This window comes from Oncorhynchus clarkii, chromosome 6 (genome assembly GCF_045791955.1).
Source record: "Oncorhynchus clarkii lewisi isolate Uvic-CL-2024 chromosome 6, UVic_Ocla_1.0, whole genome shotgun sequence".
Taxonomy (NCBI): domain Eukaryota; kingdom Metazoa; phylum Chordata; class Actinopteri; order Salmoniformes; family Salmonidae; genus Oncorhynchus; species Oncorhynchus clarkii.
In genome coordinates, this window is record NC_092152.1 from 67,488,574 (window position 1) to 67,510,586 (window position 22,013).

The following is a 22,013-nucleotide window of genomic DNA, read 5'->3' on the forward strand; positions in this document are numbered from 1 at the left end:
CGAAAAGGGCGTTTAATAAACAAGTCCAAAGAACAGGAAACAGGACTACAACAGTAGCCTCAAACCACCCAGTCACCGTCCGGGGGAGAAAAAAAACACCTGTTAAACAGAACCCAAACAAACGCAACCCAAAACTAAATGACAGCAAACGAAACAAAAATGGCGAGATTTAAATACCCCCCCCCCCCGTGCATATGACACGTGCATATAAATAATGCCACCATAGTATATTACAGGGAGAACTGTTGTTTGAACAATCTTACTTCTATTTTCAAAACTGAGGTAGGATTTATTTTTATATAAAAAACAATCGTAGTTCTCAGCTTCTTTGTCAAGTTTTCAATTTGTGTTTCAAAAGACAAATTGGCATCAAGCCAGATACCCTAGTACTTATAGTGAGAAACTTTCTCAATTTGGGCTCCATTTGGAGTACGCAAGTCCTCATGGTCAACATTATGAGACCTAGAGAACAGCATAAACTTGGTTTTATTTGCATTTAACACTTATTTAAGATCAGTAAGTGATTTTTGGAAGAGGCACAGGAATAAATTACTGTGTCATCTGCATAGAGAGGAATGCCACAGGTGTTACCACTATTTTCAAGGTCATTTATAAACAACAGGAACAATAATGGCCCCAAAATCTAACCCTGGAGTACCACTTCAAGTTCTTCAAGAAATTCGGATTTAACCCCGTCTATCACTAAGATCATTCTGAAACCACAAACAGGCATCAGTGCCAAGGCCTAACACAGACAAATAACTCAATAAGATAGAATGATCAAGGATTCTTAGCTAGTCAAGAAACTTGATATGGGACGATAGTTGTCAAGACCATAACAATCACCTCCCTTGTTTAGTGGCAGCACATAAGCTAATTTCCACACTTTAGGAATATTTCCAGTGAACATGTTAAACTAATGATGTGGGTTATTGAAACAACAATGAGGGATGCAGCACACTTGAACAGACCTGGATCCAAATGGTCGGCCCCTGTAGATTTATTAATATCTAATGCCAACAACACATCAAGGACTTCATTGTCTGTGAATTGCCAAAAGGAAAAAAACCTTGACCGACATTTTCACAATTATTCAGTAAAATTCCCCCATCAACATCCAGTACATTGTCACAGCGAGTAGGTTTTTGAATTATATCAAAGAGAGAGCCTGCAGAAATAAAATGTTGATTAAATGAATTACTATTATTATAATTAATAATATTATAATTATTTCAATATTATCAGTAATCGGGCCAGACTCTACATTAATTTGTAAGGGAAGAGTAGAGGAAGTACAACCCTTTAATGATTTTGCAGTTTTCCAGAATTTATATGAATTTCCAGTACAGTCAGGTAGTGTTAATATAGTAATCAGATGTTGCTTTTTGAAGTTTTACACATAGATTTCTCAATTTTCGAAAGGATTGCCGGAGTCAGTACTTCTAGCCATGGCCCAGGCAGCATCTCATTTGCGTATGAACTCAGATAATTCTGGTGTGAACCAAGCGTTCGATCTATTTTGAACTCTCCGTTTTTTAAACGGTGCATGCTTATCTGCAATGTTGTTAAAAACAGTAATAAAGTGATTTAGAGCCGATTCAGAATTTGGTATGGCTTAGATACTATTAAGATCACCATTGAGATCATGTAAAAATGCTTACATTTTTTTTACATTTCTCCTTGTAATGAAGCATTGTTTTGTACTATAAGTCCTAACATCTCTAATACAAAAAAATAGGACAGTGATCACTAATATCCAGGGAGGAAACATCACTAGCCACACATTTCTCTGGAGTATTTGTAAACATAAGATCAATTAATGTTGATTTAGTAGAATCTCTCAGATTTGGACATGTGGGTTTGGTAATCAACTGTGTGAGGTTTAGGTTATTACAAAAATCCTTTAAATAGTCAGAGTCTTGGGTTCCCCAGGACAGGTTAAAGTCACCTATGACAAACTATTCAGAAGTAGACAAATAAGCTATTAAGTCAGTGAGACTAATTAACAAACATTTCTTAGCAGGGGAGGGCGGTAGACTCCCAGAACAGTTACTTTAGAATTACAACTTAGTTGAAGACTTAAATTCAGATTGTTTAGGACTCGCCTTTAAAAGAGACATAGAAAGGATATTTTTGTATAGATAGCAACACCACCACTTTTGCCCATCCTATCAGCCCTGAAACTTGAAAACCATCAATAGTAACCTCAGAATCCACAATTTTCTCAGATAACCATGTTTCTGATAAACAAAAAATATCTGGATCTGCCTGCGAAGCCCAGATCTTGATGTAGTCCATTTTTTGTCAAAAGGCTGCGAACATTTAGGTGCATGAATTTAAAACCTTTTCGTGCTTTGAAATCACTGGGAGTGTGTCAAAATAAAAGCCGGATCGTTACCTGCCAACCTATTATTCATAACCAAAGGCTGCAACGCAATGGAAATGAAATTGACCCCAATCCGCCCTGCATATTGTTAATCTATTACTGTTTGCTGGGGGCGTAATAATAGTAGGGATTACCTGAGACAGTAGCAGCTTCACTTTACAATACAAATTTGTAAAAGTGCTAATGGCAGTACCCTCCTTCCTAGACATAGCAAGGATAGTAAAAGAGCATAACAATCAATTTCTTAGAGCTGCCTTGTAGTGATTAGATAGTGTCCACGGGCCAAGGTGATTGGAGTGAATTCCATCATCCCTGAAAAGTATTTTCGGTTGCCAAAAGGTATCAAAATTGTCAATAAAAGTAATTCCTGAGGTTTGACAGTAGACTTTCAGCCAGTCATGGAGTGCTAGCAGTTTCCTGAATCTGCCACTTCTATGACCCAGTGGAGGAAGAGGGACAGAGATGAACGGACACTTATTTAAGTCTTTCAGCTTGTTAACAAGGTCTATAAAATGTATTTTAAGGTGCTCCGATCTGGCCAACTTATCTCTTAAGGATCTGACCCTTTTTTCAATTTTCGCCTAAAATGACATACCCAAATCTAACTGCCTGTAGCTCAGGACCTGAAGCAAGGATATGCATATTCTTGATACCATTTGAAAGGAAACACTTTGAAGTTTGTGGAAATGTAAAATGAATGTAGGAGAATATAACATATTAGATCTGGTAAAAGATAATACAAAGAAAAAAACATGCTTTTTTTATTACCATCATCTTTGAAATGCAAGAGAAAGGCCATAATGTATTATTCCAGCCCAGGCACAATTTACATTTTGGCCACTAGACGGCAGCAGTGTATGTGCAAAGTTTTAGACTGATCTGTTCAAAATGTTGTATCAAGACTGCCCAAAAGTGCCTATTGGTTTATTAATTCATTTTCAAGTTCCTAATTGTGCACTCTCCTCAAACAATAGCATGGTATTATTTCACTGTAAAAGCTAATGTAAATTGGACAGTGCAGTTAGAATTTTAGGAATTTAAGCTTTCTGCCCATATCAGATATGTCTATGTCCTGGGAAATGTTCATGTTACTTACAACCTCATGCTAATCACATTAGCCTACGTTAGCTTATCCATTCAGTGGGGGGACACCGATTCTGTAGAGGTTAATGTAATTTGATCTCAACATACACTACCGTTCAAAAGTTTGGGGTCACTTAGAAATGTCCTTGTTTATGAAATAAAAGCACATGTTTTGTCCATTAAAATAACATAACATTGATCAGAAATACAGTGTAGACATTGTTAATGTTGTAAATGACTATTGTTGCTAGAAACGGAGAGAAGCACGAGATTGAACTTCACTGAACTTTCTAGAGTTTTCCTTGTTAGTTAACACTATCAACATTTCCCTATACTGTGGCAATTGTGATCGAATCAATGCAATTTTAGTCACTTTCAATGCAACATACAGAAACAAAACAAACTATGCAAAACTAACTATGTGAAACTAACTACGCACAAGATTTTGTTGTGGGGAGAACGCATTGGAGTAATATTCCATTGCATTCACAAGCAGTACTCAGCACATTCTCTCTACACAGGCCAGTGCGGCATAACCAATCAAATCAAATCAAAGTTTATTTGTCACGTGCGCCAAATACAACAGGTGTAAACCTTACAGTGAAATGCTTACTTACAGGCTCTAACCAGTGGTGTGAAAAAAAAGCATGTGTGTGTGTGTGTGTAGGTAAGTAAAGAAATAAAACAACAGTAAAAAGACATTTGAAAAAAGAGCAGCAAGGCTATATACAGACACCTGTTAGTCAGGCTTATTGAGGTAGTATGTACATGTAGGTATTGTTAAAGTGACTATGCATACAGTGCCTTGCGAAAGTATTCGGCCCCCTTGAACTTTGCGACCTTTTGCCACATTTCAGGCTTCAAACATAAAGATATAAAACTGTATTGTTTTGTGAAGAATCAACAACAAGTGGGACACAATCATGAAGTGGAACGACATTTATTGGATATTTCAAACTTTTTTAACAAATCAAAAACTGAAAAATTGGGCGTGCAAAATTATTCAGCCCCTTTACTTTCAGTGCAGCAAACTCTCTCCAGAAGTTCAGTGAGGATCTCTGAATGATCCAATGTTGACCTAAATGACTAATGATGATAAATACAATCCACCTGTGTGTAATCAAGTCTCCGTATAAATGCACCTGCACTGTGATAGTCTCAGAGGTCCGTTAAAAGCGCAGAGAGCATCATGAAGAACAAGGAACACACCAGGCAGGTCCGAGATACTGTTGTGAAGAAGTTTAAAGCCGGATTTGGATACAAAAATATTTCCCAAGCTTTAAACATCCCAAGGAGCACTGTGCAAGCGATAATATTGAAATGGAAGGAGTATCAGACCACTGCAAATCTACCAAGACCTGGCCGTCCCTCTAAACTTTCAGCTCATACAAGGAGAAGACTGATCAGAGATGCAGCCAAGAGGCCCATGATCACTCTGGATGAACTGCAGAGATCTACAGCTGAGGTGGGAGACTCTGTCCATAGGACAACAATCAGTCATATATTGCACAAATCTGACCTTTATGGAAGAGTGGCAAGAAGAAAGCCATTTCTTAAAGATATCCATAAAAAGTGTCGTTTAAAGTTTGCCACAAGCCACCTGGGAGACACACCAAACATGTGGAAGAGGTGCTCTGGTCAGATGAAACCAAAATTGAACTTTTTGGCAACAATGCAAAACGTTATGTTTGGCGTAAAAGCAACACAGCTCATCACCCTGAACACACCATCCCCACTGTCAAACATGGTGGTGGCAGCATCATGGTTTGGGCCTGCTTTTCTTCAGCAGGGACAGGGAAGATGGTTAAAATTGATGGGAAGATGGATGGAGCCAAATACAGGACCATTCTGGAAGAAAACCTGATGGAGTCTGCAAAAGACCTGAGACTGGGACGGAGATTTGTCTTCCAACAAGACAATGATCCAAAACATAAAGCAAAATCTACAATGGAATGGTTCAAAAATAAACATATCCAGGTGTTAGAAGCCTGAAATGTGGCAAAAGGTTGGCAAAAGGTTGCAAAGTTCAAGGGGGCCGAATACTTTCGCAAGGCACTGAATATGATGAACAGAGAGTAGCAGAAGCGTAAAAAGAGGGGTTGGCGGGTGGTGGGACACAATGCAGATTGACCGGTTAGCCAATGTACTGGAGCACTGGTTGGTCGGGCCAATTTAGGTAGTATGTACATGAATGTATAGTTAAAGTGACTATGCATATAAGATAAACAGGGAGTAGCAGCAGCGTAAATGAGGGGTTGGGAGGGTACACAATGCAAATAGTCCGGGTAACCATTTGGTTAGCTGTTCAGGAGTCTTATGGCTTGGGGGTAAAAATTGTTGAGAAGCCTTTTTGTCCTAGATTTGGCACTCCGGTACCACTTGCCATGCGGTAGTAGAGAGAACAGTCTATGACTGGGGTGGCTGGGGTCTTTGACAATTTTTAGGGCCTTCCTCTGACACCGCCTGGTGTAGAGGTCCTGGATGGCAGGCAGCTTTGCCCCAGTGATGTACTGGGCCGTACGCACTACCCTCTGAAGATCCTTGCGGTTGGAGGCCGAGCAAATGCCGTACCAGGCAGTGATGCAACCGGTCAGGATGCTCTCGATGTTGCAGCTGTAGAACCTTTTGAGGATCTCAGGACCCATGCCAAATCTTTTTAGTTTCCTGAGGGGAAACAGGCTTTGTCGTGCCCTCTTCACGACTGTCTTGGTGTGTTTGGACCAATCTAAATTGTTGTTGATGTGGACACCAAGGAATTTGAAGCTCTTAATGTGCTCCGTGCTCCTTTTCCTGTAGTCCACAATCATCTCCTTAGTCTTGGTTACGTTGAGGGAGAGGTTGTTATTCTGGCACCACCCGGCCAGGTCTCTGACCTCCTCCCTATAGGCTGTCTCGTCATTGTCGGTGATCAGGCCTACCACTGTTGTGTCATCAGCAAACTTAATAATGGTGTTGGAGTTGTGCCTGGCCATTCAGTCGTGGGTGAACAGGGAGTACAGGAGGGGACTGAGCACGCAACCCTGGGTAGCTCCGGTGTTGAGAATCAGCGTGGCAGATGTGTTGCTACCTACCCTCACCACCTGGGGGTGGCCTATCAGGAAGTCCAGGATCCAGTTGCAGAGGGAGGTGTTCAGTCCCAGGATCCTTAGCTTGGTGATGAGCTTTGAGGGTACTATAGTGTTGAACGCTGAGCTGTAGTCAATGAACAGCATTCTCACATAGGTGTTCCTTTTGTCCAGGTGGGAAAGGGCAGTGTGGATTGCAATAGAGTTTGTATCATCTGTGGATCTGTTTGGGCGGTATGAAAATTGGAGTCGGTCTGGGATAGTGGTGTTGATGTGAGCCATTACCAACCTTTCAAAGCACTTCATGGCTACGGACGTGAGTGCTACGGGTCTGTAGTAATTTAGGCAAGTTGCCTTTGTGTTCTTAGGCACAGGGACTATGGTGGTCTGCTTGAAGCATGTTGGTATTACAGACGCAATCAGAGACATGTTGAAAATGTCAGTGAAGACACCTGCCAGTTGGTCAGCACATGCCCGGAGCACACGTCCTGGTTATCCATCTGGCCCCGCAGCCTTGTGTATGTTGACCTGTTTAAAGGTCTTACGCCGGCTATGGAGAGCGTGATCACACAGTCGTCTGGAACAGCTGATGCTCTCATGCATGCCTCAGTGTTGCTTGCCTCGAAGCGAGCATAGAAGTGATTTAGCTCGTCTGGTAGGCTTGTGTCACTGGGCAGCTCGCGGCTGTGCTTCCCTTTGTAGTCTGTAATAGTTTGCAAGCCCCCTGCCACATCCGACGAGCGTCGGAGCCGGTGTGGTATGATTCAGTCTTAGCCCTGTATTGACGCTTTGCCTGTTTGAAGGTTCGTCGCAGGGCATAGCGGGATTTCTTGTAAGCTTCCGGGTTAGAGTCCCGCAACTTGAAAGCGGCAGCTCTACCCTTTAGCTCAGTGCGAATGCTGCCTGTAAATCATGGCTTCTGGTTGGGGTATGTACGTACAGTCACTGTGGGGACGACCTCCTCAATGCACTTATTTCTTTTTTGTAACAGTATTTTTTATTGGAATTTCACAATTTTCACCCATATTAAGAGATACAACAACAGAGACAAAGCAACAAAAAGAAAAACAGCACTCACTTACACATACCTACGTATATATATATATATACATATATACATGCATATACACACACAGTGGGGCAAAAAAGTATTTGGTCAGCCACCAATTGTGCAAGTTCTCCCACTTAAAAAGATGAGAGAGGCCTGTAATTTTCATCATAGGTACACTTCAACTATGACAGACAAAATGAGAAATAAAAATCCAGAAAATCACATTGTAGGCTTTTTAATTAATTAATTTGCAAATTATGGTGGAAAATAAGTATTTGGTCAATAACAAAAGTTTATCTCAATACTTTGTTATATAGCCTTTGTTGGCAATGACAGAGGTCAAACGTTTTCTGTAAGTCTTCACAAGGTTTTCACACACTGTTGCTGGTATTTTGGCCCATTCCTCCATGCAGATCTCCTCTAGAGCAGTGATGTTTTAGGGCTGTTGCTGGACAACATGGACTTTCAACTCCCTCCAAAGATTTCCTATGGGGCTGAGATCTGGAGACTGGCTAGGCCACTCCAGGACCTTGAAATGCTTCTTACGAAGCCACTCCTTCGTTGCCCGGGTGGTGTGTTTGGGATCATTGTCATGCTGAAAGACCCAGCCACGTTTCATCTTCAATGCCCTTGCTGATGGAAGGAGGTTTTCACTCAAAATCTCACGATACATGGCCCCATTCATTCTTTCCTTTACACGGATCAGTCGTCCTGGTCCCTTTGCAGAAAAACAGCCCCAAAGCATGATGTTTCCACCCCCATGCTTCACAGTAGGTATGGTGTTCTTTGAATGCAACTCAGCATTCTTTGTCCTCCAAATACGACGAGTTGAGTTTTTACCAAAAAGTTATATTTTGGTTTCATCTGACCATATGACATTCTCCCAATCTTCTTCTGGATCATCCAAATGCTCTCTAGCAAACTTCAGATGGGCCTGGACATGTACTGGCTTAAGCAGGATTTGAGTCCCTGGCGGCGTAGTGTGTTACTGATGGTAGGCTTTGTTACTTTGGTCCCAGCTCTCTGCAGGTCATTCACTAGTTCCCCCCCGTGTGGTTCTGGGATTTTTGTGGTTCTTGTGATCATTTTGACCCCACGGGGTGAGATCTTGCGTGGAGCCCTAGATCGAGGGAGATTATCAGTGGTCTTGTATGTCTTTCATTTCCTAATAATTGCTCCCACAGTTGATTTCTTCAAACCAAGCTGCTTACCTATTGCAGATTCAGTCTTCCCATCTTCTGGTGTCCTTTGACAGCACTTTGGTCTTGGCCATAGTGGAGTTTGGAGTGTGACTGTTTGAGGTTGTGGACAGGTGTCTTTTATACTGATAACAAGTTCAAACAGGTGCCATTAATACAGGTAACGAGTGGAGGACAGAGGAGCCTCTTAAAGGAGAAGTTACAGGTCTGTGAGAGCCAGAAATCTTGCTTGTTTGTAGGTGACCAAATACTTATTTTCCACCATAATTTCCAAATAAATTAATAAAAAATCCTACAATGTGATTTTCTGGATTTTTTTATCTCATTTTGTCTGTCATAGTTGAAGTGTACCTATGATGACAATTACAGGCCTCTCATCTTTTTAAGTAGGAGAACTTGCACAATTGGTGGCTGACTAAATACTTTTTTGCCCCACTGTTTAAATACATACACACACACACACACACACACACACACACACACACACACACACACACACACACACACACACACACACACACACACACACACACACACACACACACACACACACACACACACACCCATACATACGTACACCATTTTCCTCTTCCCGCTCGGTGCTTCTCTCACCCCATCCCCGTCATTGTGTCTCTCAATACGTACATTTTAAACAAACTGACAAGCAGAAATTAAGCAAAAAAGCTAAGTTTAAACCAAGAAGTTAAGTTCCACACATGGAACGTACAGTGTAGTTCTGAAATACATAGATCCCCGCCATTCTAAGAGAATCCTTGCAGCATAATAGCTGATACCTCAGGTTCTAGGTAATTTAGATAAGGTTCCCATACTTTGTAGAACTGGTCTGTTTTAGAATGCAATGTACATGTCAGATATTCCAGAGGCACCCATTCAAATAGTATCTTATGCCAATCTTTAATAGAAGGAACCTTATCACTAATCCACTGTAAAATGATGTTTTTCCTCGCTGCGAAGGTAAGGATGTTGTAAAGCCTCCTTTTACCCACAGAAGTAACATGCCTACTAGGGAGACCTAACAGTAAAGAAACTGGGTCCAATTCTAGATCAACCCCTAGGATCTCTTCAATTTCTTGCAGAACACCAGACCAGTATCTTTGTATTTTGGTACATGACCATAAACAATGTGTTAGGGTGCCTGTATCAGTTTTGCATTTAAGACACTGGGGAGAAGAGGAAGTGGGGCTAAAAGCATGTCTGTGATTTGGGGATATATGCAATCTGTGTATTATTCTTAATTTGATTGCTCTAGTACGATTACATATAGATATTGTTTTTGCATATCTCCAAATGTCCTCCCACATCTCTTCGTCAATAGTAACAGTCAATTCTTTCTCCCACACTTGTTTCACCCTCTGTGTTGACAGCAGAAAAGGACCTTACAGACATTTTCCTTTGTGGGAAAAAAGCATTCTTTCAATGACAGACACATCAGGGTTACCAATTAAGGTGGTGCTCTTCAGAATATATTGTCTTACTTGTAGGAAGCGGAAAAAGTCCTGCTTTGGGAGTCAATATTTCTCGACCATCTGCTCAAATGACAATAAAATCTTATCAGCAAATAAGTCATTTAGTCTGCGTATGCCCTTATTAAGCCAAAAGTTAAAGCCAGCATCCAGCAATCCTGGACTAAAATCTGGGTTGTTAAGAATTGGGATAAGAGCAGAGGTTAGTTTGGACCTTCCCAGGAAGTGTTGAACTGACCTCCATACTTTGAGTGTGTTAAGTGTAACGGGATTATTGCAGTGATCTTCTACAGACTTGAAACTTCTGAAAAATAAAAGATCCTGTAAGGGGTATTTTGAAAGAGAAGTCTCAATGTCCAACCAAATAGAGGAGTCATCATTTGTGATCCAGTCAGAAATATAACAAAGGTGGGCACACCATTGATAGAACCTGATATTGGGCAGGTCCAAGCCGCCCATAGAACTTGGCAGCTGCAATATTGCCATCTTAAGTCTTGGCTTGCGTTTACTCCATATAAAGGAACTGAGCCATCCATTTACATCCTTTATTACCTTATTGGAGAGTAATACTGGGATCATTTGGATTGGGTAAAGTAGTCTAGGTAAAATTTTCATTTTCAAGAGGGATATTTTACCCAACCAAGAAATCGGGAGAGAGTTCCAGCGCTCCAGATCCTGTCTTATTGTATCAAACAAGGGAACAAAATTGGCTTTGTACATTTGCTGGAATTTAGGAGTTACAAATATACCCAGATACATGAAACCTGAGGGAGACCATTTAAAAGGGAAGGGGGGAGAAGTATTAGGTACAGAGTGTAGGCTACCAAGTGGCATAGCCTCTGACTTAGTTAGGTTAATCTTGTAGCCTGAGAATTCGCTGAATAATTCAATAATATTAATAAGAGATGTAATTGAAGTCTCGGGACTAGAGATGAATATCAGGACATCATCAGCATACAAGCTTATTTTATGGTGGAACCTTGGCCAGTGGTTCCATAACGAGTGCAAAGAGGAGAGGGGACAAAGGACAGCCCTGTCTGGTACCTCTGTGTATAGAGAAGCTATTTGACCTTAGCCCATTAGTAAGGACAGCAGCCTGAGGATCATAATATAAAACTTTCACCTATTTTATAAAGTTGTCCCCTAGACCAAATTTCTTTAGAGCAAATAATAGGTAAGACCACTCCACACGATCAAATGCTTTCTCAGCATCTAGGGAGAGCACAAGACCATCCATAGCACTTTGTTGGTAGGCTTGAATTACATTAAGAAGCCGCCTGACATTGTTGATTGACTTATGGCCCTTAATGAAGCCGGTTTGGTCTCCTTTCACAATTAGTGGCAGTGAGTCCTCTAATCTTGTGGCTAGAATTTTAGAAAGCAATTTTCTATCCACATTCAGAAGGGAAATTGGTCTGTACGAGGAACAAGACTCTGGACATTTTCCCTTTTTGAGAATAAGTGATATGTTGGCTTCTCTCAGCGTTTGAGGGAGCTGGTCATTTGAAAATAAGTGGTTAAACATACCACGCAATGGCTCAAGGATCAGGCCATGGAACTCTTTATAGAACTCACTACAAAACCCGTCTGGTCCTGGGGCCTTACCATTTTGCAGATTCTTAATTGCGAACATTATCTCTTCCTCGGTAATAGGGGCATTAAGGAGAGACCTCTGTTCTTCGGAGATAGTAGGGAGCTCAATCTTACAAAATAAGTTCTCCATTAATTTAGGTGCATCCTTTGGCAGTTCTGAGGCATAAAGGTTTGTATAACATTTCTTAAATGAGTCATTTATCAATTTATTTTCATATAAATAATTGCCATCAGAATCAGTAATAGTTGCAATTGACTGAGAGTCAGCTCTCTTTTTAGCTAGGTATGCCAAGTACTTTCCTGGCTTATCGCCATGTTCATATAGCTTTTGCCTGACAAATCTCATTTTCTTTTCAGCGTCCTGTGTTAGGAGAGAGTTCAACGTTGATCTAATGACTGATATTTGCTTTAATAGGGCAGGAGTGGGAGTTTTAATGTAGTCCTTCTCTTTAGTTCCTACAGTGCCTTGCGAAAGTATTCGGCCCCCTTGAACTTTGCGACCTTTTGCCACATTTCAGGCTTCAAACATAAAGATATACAATTTATTTGGCTCCATCCATCTTCCCATCAATTTTAACCATCTTCCCTGTCCCTGCTGAAGAAAAGCAGGCCCAAACCATGATGCTGCCACCACCATGTTTGACAGTGGGGATGGTGTGTTCAGGGTGATGAGCTGTGTTGCTTTTACGCCAAACATAACGTTTTGCATTGTTGCCAAAAAGTTCAATTTTGGTTTCATCTGACCAGAGCACCTTCTTCCACATGTTTGGTGTGTCTCCCAGGTGGCTTGTGGCAAAATATCTTTAAGAAATGGCTTTCTTCTTGCCACTCTTCCATAAAGGCCAGATTTGTGCAATATACGACTGATTGTTGTCCTATGGACAGAGTCTCCCACCTCAGCTGTAGATCTCTGCAGTTCATCCAGAGTGATCATGGGCCTCTTGGCTGCATCTCTGATCAGTCTTCTCCTTGTATGAGCTGAAAGTTTAGAGGGACGGCCAGGTCTTGGTAGATTTGCAGTGGTCTGATACTCCTTCCATTTCAATATTATCGCTTGCACAGTGCTCCTTGGGATGTTTAAAGCTTGGGAAATCTTTTTGTATCCAAATCCGGCTTTAAACTTCTTCACAACAGTATCTCGGACCTGCCTGGTGTGTTCCTTGTTCTTCATGATGCTCTCTGCGCTTTTAACGGACCTCTGAGACTATCACAGTGCAGGTGCATTTATACGGAGACTTGATTACACACAGGTGGATTGTATTTATCATCATTAGTCATTTAGGTCAACATTGGATCATTCAGAGATCCTCACTGAACTTCTGGAGAGAGTTTGCTGCACTGAAAGTAAAGGGGCTGAATAATTTTGCACGCCCAATTTTTCAGTTTTTGATTTGTTAAAAAAGTTTGAAATATCCAATAAATGTCGTTCCACTTCATGATTGTGTCCCACTTGTTGTTGATTCTTCACAAAAAAATACAGTTTTATATCTTTATGTTTGAAGCCTGAAATGTGGCAAAAGGTCGCAAAGTTCAAGGGGGCCGAATACTTTCGCAAGGCACTGTAATTCACCCTCTAACGTTTTTTGCTTTTCACGCTTTTTCCGTCTCTTAGTGGCTGTGTATGACATAATCAGACCCCTGGCGTACGCTTTACAGGTTTCCCAAAGGAGTGAGGGGTTATCTGTTGATTGAGAGTTAATAGAGAAAAATGCTTTAAACTCTGTAATAAAATATGATATGAATGTATGGTCTTTACGAATGGTTGTATTCAACCTCCAATGTCTTGACCGATTGAATGCCCCGTTGAGTTTTATGTCCAGGATCACCTCAGCATGATCAGATATGACTATGCTTCCTATCCTAGCGGATAAAACAGACTGCAATGACGTCCTGGGCATAAAAAAGTAATCTATTCTAGTCTGACATCCATGAGGTGCAGAGAAAAAAGTGAACTCTCTGTTGGAGGGATGAAAAGTTCTCCAGACATCCGCATACCCCAGATCATCACAAATAGCTTTAAGTGACTTAGCTTGAGGAGAGAGTGAAGCTATACCGCTGGGAAACTTATCAATAAGGGGGTTCAACAAGCAGTTAAAATCTCCTCCAACCACTGCAGTGTCCGAGTTTAATTCTGAAAAGTCTAGAAATACCTTAGTGAGGAAATCAGTAAATATTCATTATGGAAATGCTCTGCCCTTGTAAAGTACCATTAATTATAACAAAGCGACCAAATTTGTCTTTCACACAATTCAAGACCTTAAGTGGTAAGTTATTTTTCACCAGAATTGCTACACCTCTACTTCTGGATGTAAATTATGAGAAAAACACTTGACCAAACCCCCCTTGTTGTAATTTCAGGTGCTCCAAATGAGTTTCTTGCAGCAGGGCAATATCAATATTTTATTTTTTCAAAAAAGACAGTACCTTTTAAGACAGTACCTCTTCCTTTTAATGGGGTTATGGCTCCCTCTAATGTTCCATGTACATACACGCAGTCTGTTACCTGCCATTGTGCCTTGACCATTCAATATCCAGACTGGATCCTACTGTAAAAGTGGGGTGGTATCTTTTTCCATGTGTTGAACTCTCTTCTATCTCACCGAGCATAAACAAACAATATGAACCCTGAACTCGAACTATACTAAACCCAAAAATGAAACATGTAAAGATCCAAAAGGGGGTTTTCCCACTTGCTAACATGCAGGGGATTTCAACTTTCCAATGTAGACTCTTATGTCAGCATTGCCACTCAATAGTCTTATCCTTTATATATATGGAAATTAAAATCAATAGAAGAAGATTGAGGCTCTTCCACCTAAAACCAAGCCTGGGCACCAATATGGATTCACACATATCTCAGCCTGAGCTATAATGGCTATTACTTTAGAAAGAAAAATAATAAAGATACGAATATTACTGAACCGGAGTACGTGAGAACTCACACCACTGTTTCATGATCAGATTTAACTAGAAATAAACAAAGTTATCCAATGCTGCGGAGGTGCAGCTTAAAGTTATTTACCCGAGGGAGTCAATAAACGCAGCAGCCTCTTCAGGTGTGTAGAGTTTTTAGGCGATCCGTTGACCATAATCTTCAATGTGGCCGGGTACAGCAGTGCGTAATCCATCTTCATTCTCTTGAGTCGAGCCTTCGCCTCATCAAACGGTTCGTACAACCGCTGTAGAATAATCATTAAAGAATGAGACCTTTGGACCTTTACGTTGACTACCATCTGAGCCGATGTTTCTAGCCGCATCCATGACGCGCTGCTTGTCGGTGAAGTTGTGGAACTTTATAACCACCGGCCGTGGGCGTTGGTTGGGACCAGGTATCGGTGCTTGACAGCGATGGGCTCTGTCCAGCTTCACACGACCAGACTTATAGTGTCCATTTGTAGGTAGCCAGGGATCCATTCCTCAAAGAATTTTACTGAACGTGTCCCTTCAGAATTTTCTGGGAGTCCCACAACACGAATATTGCATCTGCGTCCTCGATTATCCAAGTCGTCAATGTGCTCCGCCATTTCTCGCACCTGTTTCTCAAGTGCTTTTATCTTAGTGTCCATAGATGTAGTTGAAGTTTCCACTGCAGCAATTCTTCCTTCAGCCTCATCAACACGTTTCACAATCCTCTGTAGTTCAGCTGAATGGCCTGCTATTGCTTCCAAGACCGTTCTTATCTTAACATCGATCACGTAAAAATATAAATTTACGAATGCCACGGGAGCTCGCTGAAACACAGTGTTCTCTCTACGACGCCATTTTGTCCCCCTTCTCAATGCACTTATTGATAAAGCCAGTGACTGATGTGGTGTATTCCTCAATGTCATCGGAAGAATCCCGGAACATGTTCCAGTCTGTGATAGCAATACAGTCCTGTAGTTTAGCATCTGCTTCATCTGACCAATTTTTTTATAGACCCAGTCACTGGTGCTTCCTGCTTTAATTTTTGCTTGTAAGCAGGAATCAGGAGGATTGAGTTGTGGTCGGATTTACCAAATGGAGGGTGAGGGAGAGCTTTTTACCCGTCTCTGTGAGTGGAGTACAGGTGATCTAGAATTTTTTACCCTCTGGTTGCACATTTAACATGTTGATAGAGATTTGGTAGAACTGATTTAAGTTTCCCTGCATTAAAGTCTCCGGCCACTAGGAGCGCTGCCTCTGGGTGAGTGGTTGCTTATTCCTTATACAGCTGACTGAGTGCAGTCTTAGTGCCAGCATCTGTCTGTGGTGGTAAATAAACAGCCACGAAAAGTATAGCTGAGAACTCTCTAGGCAGGTAGTGGGGCCTGCAGTTTATCACAATATACTAAACTTCAGGCGAGCAAAACCTGTATGTTTCTTGGTAACTTGGTAGTGTAAAACAATTGGATAAATCATCTAAACGTACTCTCAGTTATGCATGCACAAGTATTGTCTTATGTACACTACCATTGAAATTGTTGGGCCACTTAGAAACAGACGCCTCACAAGTCCTAAACTGGCAGCGTCATTAAATAGTACCCGCAAAACACCAATGTCAACAGTGAAGAGGCGTCTCCAGGATGCTTCTTCACTGTCCAGTGTCTGTATTCTTTAGCCCTTCTTAATCTTTTATTTTTATTAGCCAATGTGAGATAATGTTTTTTCTTTACATCTCTGTCCAGAAAGTCAGCATCCAGTGTCGCCTCTTCACTGTTGACATTGTGTCAAGGTTGTGCGCTACTAGTACGAAGTCAGGTGCAGGAGAGCAGTGAGTTGTGATCAGGCATACTTTTATTTGGCAAAAGCACAAAAGACAGATGCAACCGTGTCAAAAATCCTCCAGCCACAGGTAAAAGTCAATAAGCGCGAAAACACTCACAAATATACACATGTATGACTAATGCATACAACGGGTCAAAATACAATACCCCGGGGAAAAAACAGTCTGGCTCATCACACTAAACGCATAACAAAACAATTTCACACAGAGACATGGGGGGGAACAGAGGAATAAATACATGCAGTGTGATTAGGGAATGTAAATCAGGTGTGCAGGGAACAAGACAAAACAAATGGAACAATGGAGAACATGGAGCGGCGATGGCTAGAAAGCCGGTGACGTCGACCGCCGAACGCTGCCTAAACAAGGAGAGGAGCCGACTTCGGCGGAAGTCGTGACACATTGAGACTGGTGTTTTGCGGGTACTATTTAATTTTGAGGACCATTTGAGGACCTGTGAAGCGTCTGTTTCTCAAACTTGACACTAATGTTCTTCTCCTCTTGCTCAGTTCTGCACCGGGGCCTCCCACCCCTCTTTCTATTCTGGTTAGAGACAGTTTGCGCTGTTCTTTGAAGGGAGTAGTACACAGCGTTATATGAGATCTTCAGTTTCTTGGCAATATCTTTCATGGAATAGCCCTTTTTTCTCAGAACAAGAATAGGCTGACGAGTTTCAGAAGAAAGTTCTTTGTTTCTAGCCATTTTGAGGCTGTAATCGAACCCACAAATGCTGATGCTCCAGATACTCAACTAGTCTAAAGAAGGCCAATTGTATTGCTTCTTTAATAATCAGGACGACAGTTTTCAGCTGTGCTAATGTTGGTCAATTTCTTCAACAGATGATCAGGTCTATATAATCATCAAACTTGTATATATATTGCTAGGAGAAAGGAAACACAGACTCTTTGTTTAAGTATTAAAATTATCCTTTAGTAATACAATTGTAGGCAGAAGTTGGTACAGAGTATATGATAGCTCTCCCCAGGTTCTGCAAAGTGTCTAAGATATCTTGTAACTTATATAGCCTCCCCAGTTCCCTTTGCGTGACTTTCCCTGGTAACAACATTTTAATGAATCTAACCTCCCCCTGACAGCAGCAACCATCTTGTCAGCAATTAAAAGCTCATAAGTGGGTTTGACCCGAAACTTGACCTTTCATCACAAGTATATGGTCATAACAAGGTGAATGAATCTAAGCATCTTCTGATAGGTGGCTGTTTTCATCAGGCCTGTGGAAGCCTTGTGTTCTCAGAAAACCAGTCGTATTCTCAGAACCTCAGACAGCCATAGTGGGGCCCAGACAGGAGGAGTATGAGCGTAGGTGGTGTTCGCCTTCCGATAGTGTCTGAAGGGCACAACACTCAAAACAGGTTTTAACACACACACAGAGGTTTCCTGAGAGGAGTCCTTACAGTTTATCATAACAAAATGTATTAACCTTTTAAAAGGTATGAGGCCTTGGTTTAACCCCTTGTAGAGAGAATCTTTTGAGAATGTTGCATTGAAAGTGGCTAATATTCGGTTGATTCGATCACAATTGCCACAGTATAGAGAAACGTTGATAGTGTAACAACGAAAACTCTAGAAATGTCAGTGAAGTTCAATCTCGGGCTTCTCTTCCTCCGTTGGCTGATATTTCTTCTGTGCGGCAATCCTGAGGGAGCTGCGTGGCAGTTTCGGGACTATTGCGTGCCCATGTACAGCTTAGAGGGAACATTGGTCATCATGATAGACAATAGGAGGCCTAGAAGGCTCTGTCTTTTCTTCTTTCTTCGTGGAGCAGACGAAGTTCAGCCTGTCCTCACAGTCCCAGGTTCCCCAGTGCTCTCCCATTTTGGCCAGAGTCCCCCAGGGCCTCTGAGATTTGCTGTTGGGTTTGGAGATGCTCTGTCTTAGAGAGCATGCTGGAGAGGTTACTGTGGTGCTGCCTGCAGTACTCCAGAGCCTCCTCCCACGTCTTCTTCTCCTTTACCAGGACCAGATCACTGTCACGCTTCTCCTTATATTAGAAGAAAGGGTGTATTTCAGCACAGTTCTCACATAACCCGTCAAATGTTGCATTACAACACAGTTATTTTTGCTCCCATCTGGTTGCTGAGGAGTCTACATTTTAAAGAGTAAGCTTTCCCCTCCAGACAACTTCCACTCTGTAGTCAAGTCATCTCTGTACATGCCAATCCAGGTATAGGTGCCATATTTGCCCCCTATGGTTTTGAGCTCATCATCATACAGCTTATTGAAGGAGGCCAGGTCAGTGTAGTGCTCTTTGCAGTACTTTTGAGCCTGCTGCCAGTTCATTTCTTGTTTCACATATATGTATTCCTTCTCCAGACTGGAAAAAAATGCGAACAGAGCAGTAATGAGGAGCACAGTGAAGCTGATCATCCTCTGCATGATGCCCCAGTGCTCAGTCCCGGTGGAGTGAATCTCAGCCCTTTGCTGTTCTTGATCTATCATGTACAGTACCTGACATCAAGTATCTGTACACACCCACGAATCAGTTGGATCAAATGAAGCTCCTGAACAGGTAAACGTCACGTAACCTGTCAAGTTCACAAGGAGAAGCTCAGACTGCACCCGCATTGTCTTTGTAGGTCTCATGGAATAGACGTAACATGGTAAAAGTAAATCCAGGACATTCAAATTAGTATGATATGTTACATTTGGTATAGTTACATAAGACAGAAGTTTCCTTTAGGAAAAACGAGGGTGGTTGGTCGGGGTGAGTCGGTGGACGTATAACCCCAAAGGTTGCAGGTTCGAATCTCATCACGGACAACATTAGCATTTTAGCTAATTAGCAACTTGTCAACTACTTATACTTTTAAGCTACTGTGCAACTACTTAGCATGTTAGCTAACCCTTCCCCTAATCATAACCTTAACCATTTTAGCTAACCCATCCCCTAACCCTAACCTCAACCCTTTAACCTAACTCCTAACCTTAACCTTAACCCCTAGCCTAGCCAACGTTAGCCAGCTAGGTAACGTTAGTCACAACAAATTGGAATTCATAATATATGATACATTTTGCAAATTCGCAACATATCATACAAATTGTAATTCGTATTACACAGTATCATACAAAATGGATGATGGACATCCACAAATTAATACGTACCATACCATCCTTGCCTTCACCCATCCAACAAGTGATTATTTCAAGAGGGGAGGATGGATGGATCATAGAGATAGATAGAGTATCTATCTCTTTGGGAAGGATGCCCTCATCATGTATTCAAACAGGTCCCTTGTCTCTCCAGCATCCTCTGTTTCGAAGGTCTCACCAGTGTGTTTTGCAGGGACATAGATAGAGAGGCTGGCGCTATCCTGTTTCTCATTATATATTCCTTTAGCAAACTGAAACCCACAGCGCTGACTGACTGCTGTTCCCTACAGCATCAATAATACAAGAGGAAGTTATTGTTCCACAACAGGCCACAGTGACACAGAGTTAAAGGGCCAGGGGCGCAGGGAGGGATCCTTTCACTTTCCCCACTCAGGTTACGGGGCCTGCAGACAGCGGTCTGACACCAGGGAGCCTGCCGCTGTGGCTCAGTACAGGGCTTGATTGTGTGGCTGCAGTGACTGGAGGATGGATGTGTCTGCTCTGTGACAGCCAACAGAGAGGTGCTGGCTTGGCCCTCTGGGTAAACCTATACTCCACAGACCCAGAGTCACACAGGATGAGCCCTAGCTGAGAGACAGCTCAACAGAGAATTAGTCAGTGGGAGACATTGGACAGCTAGAGAATGGGAGAGATAACCTGGGTGTGATTAATACCATCCAGATTTGAACCCTGCTTGTAAATCAAGCTGACAGTCCTAACCTTGGGATTGTTTCAAAACAACACTGAAATCAACATATTAGATGAACTATTGAAATACAGCAAAACAAGTTTGTTTCATTCTTTCCAAAAGTGGGTTGTTTCACATATTATGGGGAAATCTAAACCTTTTATAGTAAATGCCCTGATAGAAGGGACCATCTGTACAGTATGACATAGTCATAGAGTTTTGTTAAAGTTTATTTTTGTTCATACACATGCAACCTCAGCGCCGTATAGACAACACTTTATCCGTTGTCCTGGCCATTGTCCTGTCCTGTCCATTGTCCTGTCCTGTTGTCCTGTCCTGTCCATTGTCCTGTCCATTGTCCTGTCCTGTCCATTGTCCTGTCCTGTCCATTGTCCTGTCCATTGTCCTGTCCTGTCCATTGTCCTGTCCATTGTCCTGTCCTGTCCATTGTCCTGTCCATTGTTCTGTCCATTGTCCTGTCCATTGTCCTGTCCATTGTCCTGTCCTGTCCATTGTCCTGTCCATTGTCCTGTCCATTGTCCTGTCCTGTTGTCATCTATGCATAGTCACTTTAATAACTCTACCTACATGTACATACTACCTCAAATAACCGGTGCCCCCGCACATTGACTCTGTATCAGTACCCCCCTGTATATAGTCTCGCTATTGTTATTTCACTGATGCTTTTTAATTACTTGTTACTTTTATCTCTTATTCTTATCTGTATTTTTTGAAACTGCATTGTTGGTTAGGGGCTCGTAAGTAAGCATTTCACTGTAAGGTCTACCTACACCTGTTGTATTCGGCGCATGTGACTAATAAAATTTGATTTGATTTGATTTGTCCTGTCCTCCATTGCGTTAAACTCACCTTAGAAAACAGTCAGCTGGCACAAGATAGGGGGATACCACTGAAATATGAGGCTAAGCTATGGTCCTAATTCATCCAACTGGATCTCCTGGTCTGGGTGAGCAGGTGCACAAAACAAGATAAACACAGAGAGGGAGAGTAGGAGTGGGAGGGGCTGACAGGGAAACAGAGTGGGGGGGGGGTGGGAGGGGCTGACAGGGAAACAGAGGGAGGGAGAGTAGGAGTGGGAGGGGCTGACAGGGAAACAGAGAGAGGGAGAGAAGTTGAAAGTGAGAGGGACAGACAGAGAGAAAATAGGTCAAATAATATTGTTTTAGTGCACATTTATACCTGGAACTTATGGAGATATTCTCAAAGCCTTATAAACACATTTTCAAGGATTTGAAGAACTGAATAAAGCGTCATTGGTGAGTACAAACAATTATAATTCTCTTTATACTCCTTTTGATATTGCAGATGACTGCTGTTAAGTATTTTTGTGACATCAAACAAATCCCATGTATATGGATAGAGATGCATGGCAAATGTTAACCTATCTTCATGCTCTCATAATGTCTAAGACCCGTTTGAAAAGAAAATATTTCTGGATAGATTAACAACTTATTTAGTACCAGTATTTGTATTCCTTCTGTGCATTTCATATTTCAAAGTCTCACTCAAAACTGCTTCAAGTTCATAGAAAGAATAAAGAATATACCTCAGTTGATTGAAATCCATGGTAATACACCTCTATTTTGAGAGG